The sequence below is a fragment of the Triticum dicoccoides genome, chromosome 3B (genome assembly GCF_002162155.2).
Source record: "Triticum dicoccoides isolate Atlit2015 ecotype Zavitan chromosome 3B, WEW_v2.0, whole genome shotgun sequence".
Taxonomy (NCBI): domain Eukaryota; kingdom Viridiplantae; phylum Streptophyta; class Magnoliopsida; order Poales; family Poaceae; genus Triticum; species Triticum dicoccoides.
In genome coordinates this window covers 524,782,448-524,797,443 of record NC_041385.1, presented here as the reverse complement: position 1 = coordinate 524,797,443, position 14,996 = coordinate 524,782,448, and positions in this window count along the sequence as shown.

Below are 14,996 nucleotides of genomic sequence, written 5' to 3'. Positions count from 1 at the left end.
ATAAAGAACACAAGGACGATTACCCTCATAAGCGGGGGATTACCAAAGGGAGTTAGCCGAGGATGTCAGGGAACTTCGGTTGGAGATTGTTCCCGAAGGTTTTGTTGCAGCAATGGAAGTTCAGTCTACATTGTTGGGAAAGATTCGTGAAGCTCAGAAGTATGACAAGGAGATTGCTGAGATAAAAGAGAGCATGAGCAGAGGAAAGGCCAAAGATTTTCGTAAGGATGAGCACGACACCTTATGGTTCGAGGACCGTGTATACGTTCCAAGTAATGCAAAGATCAGGAAGTTAATACTTCAGGAGGCTCATGACTCACCATACTCGATTCGCCCTGGAAACACCAAGATGTATTTGGATTTTAAGGAATGTTTCTGGTGGACTGGTATGAAGAAGGATATTGCGGAGTATGAAGTCGTAGGTGATGTATGCCAGAGAGAGTAAAAGCAGAGCATCAGAAGCCAGCAGGATTACTATAGCCTATGCCGATACCCGAATGGAAGTGGGGATAAGCTTGGCATGGATTTCATTACCGGATTTCCCAGAACCCGAACGGGATATGATTCTATTCGGGTAGTAGTTGATTCGCTTGACCAAAGTGGCTCACTTTATCCCAGTGAAAACTACCTATACAAGTGCAAAGTTGGCCAAGATATATTTGACCAGGATTGTATGTCTGCATGGAGTTCCGAGGACCATCGTACCAAATAGAGGAACACAGTTTACCTCAAAGTTTTGGAATCAGCTGCACCACACTTTGGGTACTAGGCTAGAATTCAGTACAACCTTTCATCCGCAGACAGATGGATAGACCGAGAGAGTCAATCAGATTTTGGAGGACATGTTGAGAGCGTGTGCGCTAAATTATGGATCTAGTAGGGATGATAATCTACCTTATGCGGATTTCTCATACAACAACAGTTACCAAGCTAGTTTGAAGATGACCCCTTTAAAAGCTTTGTATGGGAGAAGGAGCCAGACACCGTTGATGTGGGATGAAGTTGGAGACCGTCAGTTGTTTGGATCAAATGTGATCAAGGATTCAGAAGAGAATGTTAAGTTGCTTCGAGATAGACTGAAGGTAGCTCAGTCCTGGCAAAAGAGTTATGCAGACTCAAAAACGCAAGGAGGAAGTCTATGAAATTAGAGACAGAACATGTCTTCTCGTGTCCCCTCCGCGAGGAGTTAAACAATCTGGAGTTAAGGGAAAGTTAGCCCCGAGATTTGTAGGACCATACCGAGTTTTGGAGCGTATGGGAGAAGTGGCCAACAAGTTGGAGTCACTCGAAGCACTGTCATGAGTTCATGATGTGTTTCACGTTTCCTAGTTGAAGAAGTGCCATGCAGGGATGACCAATATTCCCCTGTAAGGATGCTTGACCCTGGAAAGGATAATGATGTTCCACGAGTGGAGTATGGACTTCATAAGTATAAGTTTTTATCTCGGTATGTGGGATATCCCACGAGGATGAAGAGATGAATTACTATTGGATATAAAGGAGGTAGGATATAAAGGAGGTAGGATCAATGGAAATTCCATGATGAGTCTGAGTAATCACGTCTTAGTTTGGTACAAATAGAAGGAAGAAAGACATTACAATTGGATGGATTTTAAGTATGCTAGGAAGCTGGAAGTTGAATGTTGGAATAACGATCAGTTGCCCGCGATGACGAGTTCAAGGTTTACAAGTGATGAGATGGGCCATAACCCACAGGCCCCAGGACCTACCAAGAAGCAAGCACACTCTTGCTGAAGGAAAAACCCTGGAAAGAGTTACCTTTATCAACCGACAATCTTATAGGAGTTTACGCAAAACCTGAGAGTTGTTAAGGAATGATAGATGTTTGTTTGGCTTGCAGAATCAATGGATTTATCCGAACTTGGTTCGTCGACAAGAGAAATTCTGCAATGCTTATGAGGATGACCGAGTGTTAGAATGCGAGATTCGCTAAACCATGTGCAAGATAATGATTTGGGTGCGGGATGGATTGATCACCATACCGACTTACTCTTATTATTCGCCTTGCTATATGGGATGGTAAATCTGAGTGACTTACCTATAGTAGAGAGACGATGATCAAAAACCTTGTTTGAACCTTAGAATGGTATAAGTATTTTCCCTTGCACACGGCAGCTGTTGCCAATCGTAGGATATACGGTAAGGTTCGACCCAGACCCATTTCCTGCAGGAGAAACCATAAATTGTTGACCACCATGAGATATCGATAGCTGTTTAGTATTGGCGCCAGACCCGTCAGCTAAGAAGGCCCAGTCATGGAATAACCTTACCAAGATGGAATGGACACATGAATTGAGGAAAAGGTTATGCCACCACCGGAAGAGCACAGAGAAGGATTTATACTAAAGATCTGAGAAGATCGACCCTGTCAAGAATAAGGATGGAGTATATGAGTATTGATGGGACCGTAACCATGCTTCTAAGGGTGGTAGCACCCCAGACCCCCTGTGACGATCGATGGATTTTGAGTAGACCCCCCAAACCATAACCTATTTCTTGCTAGCCTCTCCGAATCTCGAGGACGAGATTCATTTTAAGGGTGGTAGGTTTGTAACATCCCAAAATTCTAAATTTTGGAATGTTATATTAAATAGATAGATTTGATTCATTGTTTGATTGATTGTGTGAAATTGAGTGAAATTCGAAACTTTTTGAAAGTTAAATGAGAGGGAATAAAAGGACTTTCCCGAACTTTCATTTTGCATTCGTAATCTCCGTGAATTCAAATTCATTTCATCATAAAACCCTAGAGAGAAGATGACATGACTTCTTCCATTTAAATAAATGAAAAAGGGTTTCGAAAATATTTGAATTTCATTTGGAAATATTTTCCAATTCATAAACTTCATGCAACTCAATGATTTTCATGAGAGAAGATAAAATGACTTCTTCAAAACATATGAAATACGAGTTGGGAGTTTAAAAGGAATCCAATTCAAAGTCCCTTAGAAATTATTTTCAAATTGGAGTTATTTGGGTTTTATTCAAATTATTTTTCTCCAAAAGAATGGAAATTAGGGTAAAATGATTCCCTACAACAAAAAAATTGGAGAGAAATAAATTTGTATTAATTTTGGTATTTTTAAAATGATTTTAGTTGGATTTTATTAGAGCAGTAGCACTGTTTGAATTATTTAAATTAGTGTGAATTTTATTTGGCGTTAGAATAATGTTCATATTGTAGGGATTCTTTTTCTGAAAATTTTGATATATTATATGCCTATATGTCATTGTTTTTATTTGTGTTTTTTTCCTGTGTATGTTTTAAAAAAAACTTCCTCCGACTAGGCCGGCCCAGCTAGCCAGCCAGGCCTAGCCCAGCCGCATTGTCACCGACCCTGGGCAGGTCTCCGTTGCCCGCACGACGCCGCCGACGCCGTGCTCCGCCCTGCCTCTCCCCGCCGCCTTTGCCCCTCCTCCACGCCATGTCGCCCCTCCCCACCTATAAAAACCGAGGCCCCGGGCCCCGTTCCTCTCCTCCTCCGCCGCCGCAACCGCCGGGATCCGCCGCGTCGGCGAGATCCACTCGCCGTTGCCGCACCGTTCCATCGCCGAAGACGAGCGCCACCGCCACCATCAACTTCAGCGCCACGCGCCACACCTCCCTGACCCCGCGGCCACGCCGATGGCCCCGACGCCGCTGCCTTCTTCTTCTTCGTCGCCGGCGACCCCCACCACCGCGGTACACCTCGGAACCCCCCTCGACCGTCCGATCTTGAACCTACGGTTAGGATTAGATGGCGTTTCATTTTTTTACGGTATTCGTTAAATAGTGAGTGTTCGAGGGTAAAAGCCTCGGCAGCGAACGTTCATATATTAGATTTGATTGTGTGGCCAGGGACCCGTTTGTAAGTATTTTAATTGCAGTTTAGCCCCTGGTTTTCAAACACTCACAACTCTTTGCTCGTTTATCCAAATCCAACGAAACCAACGCCCACGTCTTAGTTATGATCCCCTCTATCCAAATAATCAACTGAAACATGTTTTTGAAAGTTTAAAAATTTGAATTAGAACATATTTGTATTTGAACTTCGTTTGATCATAACTTGAGTTTCGTAACTCCGATTTAGTTGATTCTTTTTTGCAAATCGAAGCTCTTGACCTAAACTTTCTGATAAGGCCAAATTCACATAATTTTGGTACTGTTAGAAATTGTTTTATGTTGCAAGAGTTATTTTCTTGGTTTTGATGTTTTCCGAATTGTTTTCTTCGTTCTTTAGATGCTTTTGAGTGATTGCTTATGTGTGGTTACTATTGCTTGCTTACGATAGATTGACCGGAGTGTGACGCGTAGAACTATCAAGAGTTTTGAGTGCGAATCATATTCATCAACATTGCAGGCAAGTTCACACTTTGATCATATCCCTTTTCATACCCAATTTTTATGCATTAGTTTCAACCCTCAAACCTTGCATGAGTAGGATTGATAACATGTGGGTATTGGGAAGTAGTTGATGAGGTAGGAACCTATTGCCCTGTTTATTACCAAACCCTTGGGAGTTACTATTACGATATGCTTATAATCCCATGCCATGCTCGTAGACGTGGATTGGGTTTGAGTGTTTTCCATGACAGATGTGAGATTGTTAATTAATGGTTCAACTTAAGGTGGCAACTTTAATACACATCTGGGTGGATTGAGGCACCCGTGGAACCTAGTGATTGCCTGTTTTTTTTGGAAATCCCGGGGGTACCGTGTGATCTTCCTATGGACTGCCACCCAGGCTCAAAGGGAACTGAGATAATTCATGCTAGAAACTTCCGTGTGCAGCCACAAGCTATTATGGGCTCTAGCATAGCCGAGTAAGTTACATGAAGCTCTTGAACAGGTAGATCAGCAGGTAGTGGGTTTTGTAGGTTTGGTATGGTCTACCCGGAGTAGAAAGTTAATGTTTCTGAAAGACTATGTCTAGGTCATCCGTTTCTCAAACACCGTGTAGTGCGAGAAATCCAACGGAGGCGATCGAGTCTTGTGAGGAAAAGTGTGCAAACCTCTGCAGAGTGTACAATCTAATCATGGTTAGCCGTATCCCCGGTAATGGACAATTCTGAGTGTCTAGTACTCGGGTTATCTTATGTATCTCATCACTCTTAATTAATATTGTTGGCTTGTTAATCACTTTAATTGGGATTGAGTTGGGGTTACCTTCTCAATGTTGTTCAACTACCATGATAGTTAAATAAAATTTATTCCTTTGCAGTAGGGAAAAATTGGCTTTATGCAAAACTATAGCCGTAGAGCTTTCCACCAGCCAAATATGCATGTAGTGATAGCTTTTATTCATCATTGCTCTATGGTGTGAATTTGCCAGTACATTCAATGTACTGACCCTTTGTGGATGCAACATCTCATGTTGCAGGATTTTACGACGAGTAAGTGATACGTTAGGGTTACGATTTCTACACTCAACCTTGCCGTTGGTGTTGATGGGAATCCACAACCTTATTACTTCCGCTATTTGGATTGACGTAATAGTATTTACGTTACTTTATACATGTGATTTACCTCTGTTATAAATCCTCGAGTACTGTGTGTGTCAGCATACTGATCCAGGGATGACACTTAAGCACAGAGACTTGACCCATTCGAGTCGGGTCACTACAATGTCACCGCGGTGGGCAGGTTTAGCATATCAAAACAGCAGTGCCAAGTCTCACAGGCATAAACACACTAAGCAAGGATGTGATCCATAGTATACGTCTCCTGTAGACAAGTGTAGCACACAGAAGGCAAGTCTTGAAGGCCGTGTCGAGCTCGGCAATCAGAAGTCCAAATTCTCCTTTGCGTCACCAACCAAGAGAAAATTTTGCACTTGTGAGGAGCCCAACTTCGCCAGATAGCGTTAGATTGGGGGAAGGAGATCAAGCCATGACATAGAGTAGCATAGGTGGAGCGCGTCGAGTATGTTTGTGAGGCTACACCAGGCCAAGAGAACACATCCTCCGCATTGAGATCCCGCTGCACGGTAGAGATGGCCGGCCGTAGGTGCATCACTTGCATAAGAGCTTGGAAGGAGGAGTTCTCCGGGATGTCATTGGCCCATGTTTCATTCAAGGTGGCCTATTAAACTGTTTTGTGGTTTACCGTCTGAGTGTCGATTAAGGCATGAACCATGGGGGCAATATCCTTAACCACAAATCCATGCATCCATCAATCTCTCCAAAAGATCACTTTATCTCCTTTCCCAACAGAGATATGCACCAGACTATCAAAGAGTGCTCTAGCCTCAGTGTTAACAAGGAGAGATAGTCCCTGCCATGGCCTCTTCTGGTCCATGCGCCGCAGCCACTCCCACCGAACCCTAAGAGTCAGACCTTGGCACTGCAAATTCTTGACTCCAAACCACCAAACTTCAAAGGGCGGTAGATGGAGTTCCATGCGACCAGGCATTGACCATCGTTGATCTTATCCTTGCCCGCCCAGAAGAAAGCACACATCCAACCATTTATATCGTCCAGAACCCAAGCCGGTGCCTCAAGAATAAGCAGCTGGTGGACCAGTCTTGCCGCAATGACAAAAATGACAAGGATCAAATGTCTGGATCGCTACATAAGGTCGCGCTGCCATGAGGGGAGGAATTTTCTCATAAGATCAAGCAAGGGCTGCCAGTCATCTTTGGTGAGCTGTTTGATCGCTAGTTGCAGTCCGAGGTATCGGCACAAGAAGTTAGACAGCAGGCACTAAAGTGTTGAGAGGATTCTCTCCTTGTCCTCTTGATCTCCATGAATGAGCGTAGCCATCAATTTTATGTAGTTAACCTTGAGGCCCGAAGCCTCACCAAACATCTGGAGACCACATCTGATGAACTCAAGGTCTTGCCTGAAGGGATGGATTAAGAGAGCTACATCGTATGCATAGATGGACAGCCGCTGCTGCATGGAGATGCCTATGTAGCTGGTTACGATTCGCTCTTCCAAGGCTCTTGTGAAGATTGTCGTGAGGACATCCATTGCAATCACAAACAGGAGTGGTGAGACAGGTTCTCCTTGGCGCAACCCTTGAGCATGGTTGATGCGTCTTCCTTGATCTCCATTGATCACAAGTCTGGTAGAAGCTGTTTGTAAGAGGATGATCAGCCATGATATCCAACAATCACCAAACCGTTTAGCCTTAAGGACTTCAAAGAGAAAAGTCTAGGAGAGAGGGTCAAAAGCTCTAGAGATGTCAAGCTTGAGGGAAATGCCTTTACTCTTTCTAGCTGAGATTTTTCTTGCTACTTGCGCACAAGGAGAAAGTTGTCGTGCAAGCTTCTCTCCTTAATAAACACAGATGGATTGAAGGTGACGATATCTCGCATATGCGGTCGCAATCTGATGGCAAGTAGCTTGGCGAATAGCTTGGAGATGCTATGAGGCAATCTAATGGGGCGGTAGTCATTCACCGTGTCCACATCCGCCTTCTTGGGAATGAGCACAATTAGTGCCCGATTCAATTTGGCAAACCCACGACCATCTCCAACAAATACTTTGAGAAGTGCCGCCATAATGCTCTTTTTTATGATGTTCCAGGCCTTGTGATAGAATGCCCTGATGTATCCATGCGGTCCTGGGGCCCGGTCCGCAGGCAGCTCCTTGATGACAGCCAATACCTCCTCTTCAGTGAAGATCTCTTCCAATTCGCTAAGGTCAACCGATTCCACAACCAGGAATTGGAGATCTAGAGTATGGTTTCGAGCATGGGCAGTTCCAATTTGGTATTGGTAAGCTTCCGAGAATACTTCCTCCATCTTGTCATGGTTCATGATGATCTCGTCTCCATGCTTAATATGCGTAATGAAGTTCTTAGCACATCTCCCATTCGCTACCGCCTGGAAGACCTTAGAGTTGGCGTCGCCCTCTTTCAACCAACGGAATCAGGATCTCTACCTGTCGATAGTTCGTTCAAGGGAGGCCAACCCAAGGAGAGAATTCTTCAGGGTACGCCTTATCCAAAGTTCAGACTCGGTTAGCTGTCTGGTCTCCCGTGCCTTGTCAAGCCTGAATATGATGCAGTTTGCTACAACCATAGGTAGCTTAATGTTGCCTTGCTTCCGCTGACACCAAGCTTGCAATGCCTTCACTGCGTTTCTTAGTAAAGCATCAAGGCGCTTGAAAGGATCCATAATGGCATCATCACGGACCCATGCCTCGCGAACCGCGTCCTGAAGCCCCTCTAGCTTGGTCCAGAAGAGCTCGAAGCGGAATCTTTTTCAGAGAAAAGGGGGCGCTGGTGTTCAGAAGAAGAGGCGTGGGGTCCGAAACGCTCGTGGACAGTGCTTGGAGCAAGTAGTCTGGGTACTCCAAATCCCAATCCACAGAAACCAGGACGCGATCGATTTTTGTCATGGTTGGGATTTCTCTTTCGTTAGACCACGTGAGCCTCCGTCCGTGCATGTAGAGCTCCTTGAGCTCGTTATCGTCTACAAATCGCTAGAATTTATTGATCGTGGGTCTGTTAAGATTAGTGTTGCTCTTCTCTGAGGCCCGAAGGATCATGTTGAAATAGCCCAGAACGACCCAAGGTCCAGGGCAAAAAGCTCTCCTAGCACCCAGGTCAGTCAAGAATTTGGTTTTAGCGTTGTCACCTTGCGGCCCATAGACCACCGAGATCCACCAGGCCCCTCCCCTCTTGGGCCAGATCTTCGTAGTTAGGAAGTTATCATCCATCTAGATGATGTTCACATCAACAATGGTGGAGTCCCAGGCAAGGAGGACTCCCCCCTCGTCTCCACAGCCGGCAAATAATAGTAACCATTGAAAGCCTGACCAAGGCATTGCATTAAGATGAAAGGATCAATTACATCAAGTTTTGTCTCCTGCAAACAAACTAAACTCATCTTCGCCATCGCCAAAAACTCCTTCACCACCTTCCTCTTAGCCGGGTTATTCAATCCCCGTACATTCCAGCAGATCAATGATGGACTTAAATCCATATAAGAATCTAAAGCACCATCGCCGAGCCGTCGTCTGCGACATCACGCCATAATCTCCATCAAAGGACGCTGTTGGGCCTCCCGCAACTGCGTTGTTTTGCCAAACAAGGTAGCGATCACCCTCACGTGATGTTCCCAAAGAGGCGAGTCAAAGAGGTCCTTGAGCTCTTGGAGTGCATCATCATCTACGACCATGTCTTCCGGCACTAGACCCAGTGTGCGTAGAAGCACGTTTTCTGTCAATGTTGCCTTGGCAACACTGGACGAGGCCGAACGCTTGGCTGCCCTAGTGTTTCTCCTTGGGGTGGATGGAATGATCTCGGCATGGGAGGAGGAGGCCTGCACTTCTTTGAGAAGAGGGGGGCAAGTTTCTTCAGTAAATTGGAGCAGAATGCCTTGAGCTTGGCGTAAGCCACTACTTCCTGGTGAGTCCTCTCCTCCGAGATCATGGCTGCCTGCAGCCCAGTGTCGTTGGTGATCTCCGGCCAAGGGATAGCAGAAACAGAGAAGGGCACAACAGCGTCAGGGTTTTCACTAGCAGAAACGAGAGGCTCCAGGTCCATGCATGCAGCTGCATGCAGAGATGCATGAGACGCATCAGCTACAATCAGCTGGTCAGGCCCCACATTGCCGTGTCCTATCTCTAAGGCCACAATCCCACCAGAAGAGGCCAATAGGGGATCTCGATCTTGAATTGGCCCCACCTTGTCTGGCCCAGCCTCCAGAGAAAGCGAGACCACAGAAAAATCACCATGGTTCCTGCAAGCTATCCCATCCTCGTCGATAAACTGGTCCAGCTCAGGCTCCGAGCTCCCTTCATGGCCAATGGGGCAATCTTCTTCCTGTGGGATCTGAGCCTCATCCATTGGTCCGGCCCCTAGCTGCAGTGAAGTGTGGTTCTCAATCTGCGCCTCGGGGGAGGCAAAGCAGCAATCTTAGTTGCAGAAGTCTCGGGAGCTACATCCAGCGAAACTGCGTCCACCATCATGGCTAGCTGGGAATGGCCGAGCACATGCGGTCCAGCAGATATACCATCTCTTTGCCCATTCCTCCTATCTAGGTTGACAGCAGTCTCCATGACAGCACTCCCAACTGCCCGCAGGCCAGGATCAACATGGCGCACGTCAACAACTATGCCAGCAGCGCGACCAGGGGGTTGCCCAGTCTCAAGGCTGCCCGAAGGAGCGGTATTTGAATTTGGTCTCCTCCCATTTCCTTCCGTTGGACTCGCCCGACCTGTCAGACGGTCAAAAGCAGACACCCTAACAGATAACCGGTTCCGCACCAGAGATGGGGGCCCAACTGCTGAGATCATCTGTCTCTCTCCCATAGGTGGGATTCGCCACTCTGCTCCGACGGCTCCTACCCGCGGCTACACCGACGAGCCCCCCAACGAACTCCCATGGCTGCCACCGATCGCAGGGCCAGGCCCCAGGCAACGGGCATTGCGAACACCGAACTACCATGCCCTCCTGGTTGGGACGCCATCGCCGCCACCGGCACCGCTGCTAAAATAATTCTCAGGATCCGGCATCCCACTTTGACCACTCTCTGACGAGGACCCCAAGAAGAAAGGCTCGTCACGCTCTCCAAACTCTGCCACTGAATCGATGTGGATCAAGATCTTGTACTGTAACAATGAAGGATCCATGAGAGGCGCCACTAGACCTGGCTCCAGGATCGCGAGCCACCGCAGGGAAGGAATAGACTCCGGGTCAGCCGTCCAAGCAGAGAGCTTGAAGGCCGATAGATCATGTCGCAAGCTGGTCTCTGGCTCCACCGAATCCATGAGACAGGCGGAGCCAAGCAATTCTTCCGCAACCTCCCGCTCCCACGTGTGCGGCAGCAGACCATCCAGCACCAAAGACACCTTGAAGCAAAAGCTGGCATGAACAGCCTAGGCCTGGCGATTCCATTTCCGCAAGAAGAGATGAACGCCGTTCAACTCCATGAAAGGATGAGCCACCACCCTATTCCGGTCCATAGGCCGCGCGAAGACGACCAGGAAATCCTCTGGCCGGAAGCAGTGCACCGAAAGCCACTTCGGCTCGATGCCCATGACCGCGCCCAATGCCTCCAGGATGAAGCCTGGGGTAATGTCATGGCACGCATCACCCACTTAAGCAACCATAGCATGTTGGAGACGACCCACGAGCTCAGCCATGGACGAGGAGCGACGAACGATGTAGAGGTCTTGCGGCCAGAGCTCTTCGGCCGCGGGGCTGATGAGGTGGGGGGCGACCAGCTGCAGCCAGATGGCAGGGCAACCGAGGCCGCTAGCGGTGGAGGTGTCTGCGGAGTGGGGAGGATCCCGGTGCGTAGGCCAGAGCCACCCCCACGTGCAACCAGAGGGGAGTCTCGCCGAGCGACCTTCACCCCCGTGATGCGCCGGAGATCCTCTTTGAAAGAGGGGCTGTGAGGCCTCTTGCACTCCTTGGAGACATGACCCGAAAGCCTGCATAGGAAGCAAACCACGTCGTTGGTGCAGTCCACCTTGAAGTGCCCATCCTGGAAGCAGCAGAAGAAGAGGCCCACCATCTCCGGTGAGACCTTGCGACGCTCCCGGGATGGAGGCAGGGCCTGTGAAGCCTGTGCGGCAGTATTGAGGTAGTGATGCCACAGCTCCTTCCTAGAGGGCCAAGGCTGCTCCCAGCCAGGCGGCGCGACCTGGGCAATGACCGCCGTCGACTCGACCACCGAGCCAAGCTCCTCAGATGCCTCGGAGCTGGAGGAGATGCCAAGACGGAAGACCACCGGCCTCTCGCCAAGGGGGTGGATCAAGGAGGTGACCAAACGGGGGCTGTTGGCCATGCCTACGGAGGGGAGCGGGCAGCCGAGGAGGGGGAGGACACGAGAGGTGGCCGTCGGGGCCGGAGCAGCCATCGGAGGGGGTGGACGCCGCTGCCTGAGTAGCAGGCGACGGGGGGTGGACGCCGCTGCCGGAGTGGCAAGAGGCGGAGGGCTTGAGGGCAGGGGTGGCGCTAGCTAGCCAGCCTTGGAGTACTAGTAGTTATTAGTACTACTCGCTAGTTGCTTAGCCCAATCACCCAACACGCCAAACGGGGAGTTCAGTGTTACAAAATTTTGAGGTTGGCAGGAAAATCTCCCGCAACCCTGATTCGAGTAGTGTGAAGTTACCATCATACCCTTCAGAATAGTCCTCCGGATGCTGGTGGGTAGGGGGCTATTTTGGTAACTTCAGGTTCACCCTACCCAACCAACCCCACCCCAGCACCCAGAGTAGTACACCTGAATACTCCCCATTTTCTATTCCACCCTAAAATAGACTTCTCCACGGCACCGCAGCCTTCATGCTCCTCCCCTTCTACATCGGCACACTCGTCCACCGCAGTGCATCTGCCTCATCGACGGTGTCGTACGCCGCACTGGAGCCGGTCTAACATTGCCGTCGTACACGGAGCCTCTTCCCCGGCACCGTCTTCCACTGTCTCGGGTCTGCTTCCCGGAAGCCGACGCCAAGCGCAGAAGCACCACCATCATGGACAATGAATTGACCCCCATTGCCGACCATGATGCACAGAGGCCGCCGCGACCATCGGACACCTCCTCGATTGGTAATGTGTATATTGAATCTCTTCGTAGTACATGTGCAGTTCCAATTTTGTTCATACCTACCCTTCAAATTTCCTACTTGCTATTGTTCCCATAAAGTAATTGGTTATAGCTTGCATTGTCCAACAAAATATCAACTTGTAATTGTGCGTCGCTCCTGCATTGCGCTGTGCTTGGGTAGGTTCTTCATCTGCAACCAGTAGTGTGGCAAATGATGGAAAGTTTTTTAGAACTAGCAAGATGCCCATGCGTTGCACGGAACATCAAGATGCATTTTTACGAGTTGTTTATCTTGTGGGAGAAAAGGATGAACGAGGGAAGGCCTTATCTGCAAACATGGAGAGAGGTGCGGGTATCTTTTTGCAAAATTTCCATAGTTTCCTTCCTACCCGTCAGATATAAATCAATATATATATATATATATATATATATATATATATATATATATATATATATATATATATATATAACATAAGAGTAGAGAAGTGAGTAGAGATAGCAGGGACGTCGGGAAAGGATCGCACGCGTGGGAAAAAGCGGTCGGGCGCGCGGTGTCCGGTGCGCTTTATAAAATCCAATGCCCTCCCACCACTCTATGCCTCGCCACTTCTCTCCCCGCTCTTTCTCGCCTCGTCGCCGCCGCCACGCCACCATGCCACTGCACCGCCCGGAAACTTGGGGCTACCGTGGCGTCCGCACGCGCCCCTCCGGCGGCTTCTCTGCCGAGATCCGGTTCCACGAGATGCGCCTCGGCCTCAGCACTTTCGACACTGCCCACGAGGTCGCTCGCGCGTACGATGCGGCGGTGTGGCGCCTCCGGTGGCCTCATAGGGATATGAACTTCCCCACGTTCCAACGAGGGAGCGGGCGCAGGAGCTTGCGCCCCCGCCGCGGCTTATCATGGGCGAGGATCATCATGGCAATCAAAGGTAGGAGCATCGTCTCGGCATCGCTGAGATGGACGAGGAAGACATGGCATTGTGGCGCCAACACTTCCCACAGGACATCATCAACGAGCGCAAGTTCTACGTACAAAGGAGGGCGGAGAGGGAGAATAGGAGGACGGAGTGAGCCGCCTATCACGAGGACAGGCGTACGCGGAAGGCAGCCACTCAATTCAACATCAAGCTAGGAGCAGCGTTGCACTGGGACTCCGACGATGATCGGTATTTTGATGCCTACATTGAGACGTCGGAGGAGGACATCACGAGGAGAATTCGGACGACGAGGAGTAGTTGAACTATCTATTTTTTATCTATCTATTCTATATCTATGCTGAGAACTATCTATGTATCTATCTACACCAGTATCGACTCGGAGTCAAATGTGTATCGAGTCGGAGTAGAAAGGAGAAAAAAAATATAGCGTGTCTGCTGGAGCGGCGTGCGCGCAATATTTAGCAGCGGCCGCTGATATGTCTCCAACGTATCTATAATTTTTTATTGTTCCATGCTATTATATTACCTGTTTTCGATGTTTAATGGGCTTTAATATGCTCTTTTATATTATTTTTGGGACAAACCTATTAACCGAAGGCCCAGTGCTAGTTTCTGTTTTTTGCGTATTTTAGAGTTTATCAGAAAAGGAATACCTAACGGAGTCCAAACGGAATGAAACCTTCGCGGTGATCTTTCTTGGACTGAAAGCAAACCAAAAGACTTGGAGATGAAGTCGGAGACGTAACAAGGAGGCCATGAGGCAGGAGGGCGCACCCAGGGGGTAGGCATGCCCCCACCCTCGTGGGCCCATCATAGCTCCACCAACCTAGTTCTTTCGCCTATATATACTCTTATACCCTAAAAACATCAGGGGGAGCCACGAAACCACTTTTCCACCGCCGCAACTTTCTGTACCCATGAGATCCCATCTTGGGGCCTTTTCCGGCAATCTGCCGGAGGGGGATTCGATTATGGAGGGCTTCTACATCAACACCATTACCTCTCCGATCAAGCGTGAGTAGTTTATCACAGACCTTCGGGTCCATAGTTATTAGCTAGATGGCTTCTTCTCTCTCTTTGATTCTCAATACAAAGTTCTCCTTGATAATCTTGGAGATGTATTCGACGTAATACTCTTTTGCGGTGTGTTTGCCGAGATCCAAAAAATCGTGGATTTATGATCAAGATTATCTATGAATATTATTTGGTTCTTCTCTGAATTCTTATATGCGTTATTTGATATCTTTGCAAGTCTCTTCGAATTATCGGTTTAGTTTGACCTACTAGATTGATCTTTCTTGCCATGAGAGAAGTGTTTAGCTTTGGGTTCAATCTTGTGGTGTCCTTTCCCAGTGACAGTAGGGGCAGCAAGGCACGTATTGTAATGTTGCTATCGAGGATAAAAAGATGGGGTTTTCATCATATTACTTGAGATCATTCCTCTACATCATGTCATCTTGCTTAATCCGTTACTCCATTCTTTATGAACTTAATACTCTAGATGCATGCTGGATAGTAGTCGATGTGTGGAGTAATAGTACTAGATGCAGGC